Raw genomic sequence first — 5,159 nt, 5'->3', positions numbered from 1 at the left:
GCTGTACTCTTTCACCACTCTTTCTCCCACTCTTTCTTCTGTTGGCCTGCTCGCTTAGCCAGCGGGGTGGCGTCATTCGAAGGCTAAAACAATGCGAACGCATTGTGACCAGCGATGTGTAACAACATCTGATGGTCTGGTCGGTCACGTGATATCATAAACACTAATCAGTATCTGACCTGTTTCTCCATTTGACCTCTTTCGATGATACTAAAACAACAATGTAAGAAGTCGAAAATCACTTTTGTACAAGCCCTTCTGTTTGCCCTGGTTGCATTCCCTCCGTTATGAATAAGTCCTTTGGCGAATCTTTCTTACCCAGAGCTATACGACCACAGGAATCAGTCTCCAGAAATATGAGCTAATAGATTATTTGACCTTCTCAAATCATGTCTAACCATATCTATAAAGCTAGCGTAGACATATCTAACTAAGTACAAAAAGACGGATTGGGATTGTCTGGGATAGCAATCATAATGAGTTTCCTCAATCAGAACTGACCAGGGTGCGAAAACAGACAAAAAAAGAAAGCGATTGACATCAATTTACTAACCAAAGTCAGAAGAAAAGCAAAATATTTTGTGAAATACTGACCTATCTCTGTTAATTTGTGATTGCAATTATCAGTCGACTAAAAAGAAAGTACGCGAACAGCAATCGCAAATACAGATGTAGTTTTATTTGACGAGTTTCATCTCATCGGAGTAATCATGGTCTTCTCGTTAAAACAATGTAACTAGATAGAATATTTACACTAGGCGCAAGAATAATGCTTAATTCGACAAGGCTATTTTACGGGTACTCCTGTTATAAACGTGGTTTAAGCCAAAATTCAGAGGGATTATAAAAAAAAAATTAGGCCTCTGAAAACTTTACTCCAACGCCATATTGCTTGTGATATCGTCTTGCTTCCATCTAATTAACAAATCATGAATACACGTATTTCTGATCGCATTGTCATACTTCTTTCCATATTCAATAATATAATGAAATTATATTGTTCTAAATATTTTTTCTTGAGATTTTGTTATCGATACTGTTGTCTTATAATTCTTCCACTAATTCCCTACTGTTCCTGAAACTATTCAGTTCTGTCCGAAATTTTATTAAAAGTAGCTTTAATATTTTATGCTTACGTTTCTTTCTTTTCTATCATTTCAGATCGATGCCGTAGATAACAAATATTATTAACGAGATCGAAATCAGCAGAGCTACTCAGATCTTCGATACGGCTCAAAAAATATAAGCATCATGAAGACTTAATCCCCAAAGCAGCTGGGCATAAATAACTGACCAGATGTGAAACAATATACTGTATATGCAACTGGTCATATCAAGGCTGGGAATTTGTGGACACTTATAGTGTCGGCATTCTTTTCACCGAACCTATACCTGTGCTGAAAACGAAGGTATGCATTGATTTGGTATACTTTAATATTTTGTTTATCGTTTGCTTCTTTCAGTCATTAGAACACGGTCATACTGGAGCACTGCCTTGAAAAATTTTAGTCGGACGAATCAACCACAGAACTTCCTTTTTTTATTTTTGAGTCTAGTACTTATTCTATCGGTTTCTTTTACTGAACCGCGAGATTAAAGCGACGTAAACACCGGTTGATCAGTGGTAGTGACACACACTCATACACTGAGACACAAACACACACAAACATACACACATATACATACATACACACATACATACACACACCTACATGCATAGTTATGTATGTATGTATGTATGTATTTATGTATGTATGTATGTACGTATGTATGTATATATATATATATATATATATATATATATATATATATATATATATATATATATATATATATATATATATATATATATATATATATAAAGACGTAGACATGGCCACAGGCTTAAGAAGGTCCGTTATTGATGATACCGTTTCGAAATCGAGCCCACTGCATGGATTGTGGGCATGTGTGTTTGAGATAATCTTGTGTTGACCTAAGCTTTGTGAAGGAAATTAGACAGATGAAATTGGTAAAAAATCCCAAGCAAATTGATTATTATTGTGAATTAAAAGGTCGGCCTTCTTACCACATCCGCTGATTCCCTCCGGGAGTTAGACATTCGTGTTCTGTAAAATACTCAACTACTTAACACATAAACCTGTCTGACGCTCGAGCAATTTGAACATTCAGTGCCGCAACCGACGGGGGTTCATATATATATATATATATGTGTGTGTGTGTGTGTGTGTGTGTGTGTGTGTGGTGTGTGTGTGTGTGTGTGTGTTTGCATGTGCTTGTGTGTGTGTGTGTGCGTGTGTGTGTTTGCGTGTATTTGTATAAGATATATATGCTAATATCCGATGGGTAGTTAAGACTTCCCATTGGTTTCACGTTACAGAAAGCTACTCAATAGTAAGGACTTGCTTACATGAAACCAACGGTAACCTTAACCCATAAATAAAGTATGTATATATATTAATATATATATGTAGTTAAATATATTCAATGAGAATGCAGTATACTGCATTCTGGTACGGAAATGTCTAAAACCTTAAAGGTATTTAGACATATAATAAGAGCGATTATATATTATAAAGTAAAAGCAGGAAAAATTGCATTAAAAACTCATTACAGAAGATATATGCCCAAAATAATATTGTATTAATAGATAAATATATAAATATATCAAGTATGGCTATTTAAAAAGTTTGAAATACCTTACGATCGTTTCATAGATGTATCACCCTTCGATATGAAATCTAAAACTGATAATCATTATTAGGTAATACAACCACCCATCAGAGAAAAAGGGGTGTATTTCCTTGTAGTCAATCGAATGCTATTTGAAAAGCTTCAAATCATGCAGAAGTATCTTCGATTCAATCACTACAGTATTTTCATGGAATCGAGAAATTTTGGCACAATGTCAGCAATTTTGGGGGAGAGGGTAGGTCGATTTTATCAACCCCCAAAGCTCAACTGGTACTTATTTCATCAAACTCGAAAGGATGAAAGTCGAAGTTGACCTCGGTGGAATTTAAACTCATAACTGGCGTGCTAAAGATTCTGCCGGGTCATTGCCTTAAAATTACTAAACTATTGCTTTTGTCGGGATTTTATGTCCATCTGGCTCTAACTGGAACATAAACCGGCCTCTTTTATTATCTCTGTTGTTGATGATGTAATTATTGTTGCAATAGCTGCTGCTGTTATGATTGCTGGTGGTAGTTTTTGTTGTCGCTTAGTCTTTGAGGGCTCTGACTTGAAATAATTTTGAAAAAAACTTTCCAGTCATTCCCGTCTTTATTTCAGGCACAGTACATCTATAACTGTGGAGGCACAGCGGACTCGCGGTCGAGGAATTGCGGGTTTGAATCTCAGACCGGGCGATGTGTGTGCTTATGAGCGAAACACCTAAGCTCCACGCAGCTACGGTAGAAGGTAATGGCGAACTTCTGCTGACTCTTTCGCCACAACTTTCTCACACTCTTTCCTCCTGCATCTTGCAGCTCACCTGCAAAGAACCGGGGTCCCGTCCAGGTGGGGAACCTATACGCCAAGGAAACCGGGAAACCGGCCCTATGAGCCAAGCGAGGCTCGAGAAGGAACAAACAATATCTATAACTAAATTTTGCAAAGAATTCCCTTTTCTATCTTGAATTTGAAGGAGACCCGATCGCTATTCTCTCCAGATCGAATGACTGCACAGAAGTTTTATACTTGGCGTGTAAAGTTTACAGATATTGGAAACAATATGCATGATCTGTGAGTGATAAAAGACACTGAATTCTTTCACACGAGTTACAAAACTATTTTGGATTGAATTTGGATAAGAATGCGAAAATGGTGAACATCAATTTCGTACTTTTCTAAGGCTTTAAAAATGTCTGTCTTTGAAAGGACGTCGCAATATCTTTACATGAAAGAAACTGTTTTTTTTTTTGCTTTATGGAACTGCCTTATTCTAAATTTCCAACGTTGGTTCAAAGCCACACATTTGGGTGAGGATGTATTTTAGTTGGTTTTATTTTTATTGTAATGAAAAGTTTTGTGAAAAGAGTGTATATAGCTGTTGTTCTTTTTATTGCCAAATGTTTGATGTGTAGTCGATTGACTCTAGTACTCAGCTGGTACTTGTTTTCCCGATCCCGGAAGGATATAATATGAATCCTACCTCGACGGGTTCTCAACTGAAGTAAATGCCACTAGGAATTTTATCCGTCACTCTACTGATTCTTTCAATCTGCCCCCAACATTATACCGAATCCCGACAAACAGTAAGCTTCAAATCATGGGGAAGTGTCTTCGATTCAATCACTATATCATTTGAGTTGTACCTTTATCATGGACTCGAGAATGATGACGGCAAAGTCGACTTAGGCTGCATTTGAACTCATAACTTCAAGGTTTGCAACCAAATACCTCAAGTTGTTCTTTCCGTCTGTCTACTGATTCTGCTTTTCCACCGCCCACAGCATTTTACTTACCTTTCTTGTAGTCGAGAGAGAATGAAATAATGTGACGTGTATTCTTTTCTCAGATGCAAAATAAATAAGTGAGATAGTTTTACTTCAGTCAACTCAATGATATTCACCGTAAAGTTATGAACTCCTGCAATATCGGGACACAGACGTATCACCAATGTTTCTAATAAGTAGTGTTAATTATGCTCACTTTCGGAATATAACCTAACGTCTCTCTTGCAAGTCTTCCCGTATAATTTAAACGATGTTTACATTATTCCATGCTGCTAGATGACTTTGTTCTTTCGTTAGTCGGTGAATCCTCCCGACCGGTACCACGTGGGTGTAAAAACATTGCTAGAATATGGCTCTTGTTTCACTGGTATTTCTTAACATGTAAATGAAAAGGTAAGAAAAGCTGAATGATTCTACATACATATCAAACAACGACTGCCAATTCTGTAATAGTGAAAACAATAATTTTATTTAATACATGTATTTAATCTTGGAGACATTTGTGTATCTTCGTGTTAATATCTGACAGAATGTAGTAGTCTCTATGAATGTATATCAATGTGTGTGTCTGTGAATGTTGGCTTGTCTATCGCGTTATATTGTTAAATTCTGTAACATTACAGCTTAGAGTTCGTGCTTTTCATTTAACATTCAGACATATATATTTCACATATACATACACATTTATGCGCAGAGTCT

The 5,159-nt window shown here is 36.5% G+C and overlaps 1 protein-coding gene across 8 annotated transcripts in view; it reads left to right on the top strand.

Moving 5' to 3' along the window:
• The first annotated feature begins 1,161 nt into the window (after nucleotides 1–1,161).
• Nucleotides 1,162–5,159, top strand: part of LOC115210354 (potassium voltage-gated channel protein Shaw) — a 505,184-nt gene continuing 501,186 nt past the window's right edge. For all 8 annotated transcript variants that reach the window (XM_029778904.2, XM_029778902.2, XM_036502598.1 and 5 more), the window contains exon 1: nucleotides 1,162–1,409. The gene's annotated coding sequence lies outside the window, so the exon portion shown is untranslated. The remainder of the gene's footprint in view (nucleotides 1,410–5,159) is intronic.

Source organism: Octopus sinensis, linkage group LG4, assembly GCF_006345805.1.
Source record: "Octopus sinensis linkage group LG4, ASM634580v1, whole genome shotgun sequence".
In the NCBI taxonomy this organism is placed as follows: domain Eukaryota; kingdom Metazoa; phylum Mollusca; class Cephalopoda; order Octopoda; family Octopodidae; genus Octopus; species Octopus sinensis.
Note: the sequence above shows the minus strand (reverse complement) of the source record. Positions and strands in the feature narration are given on the sequence as shown.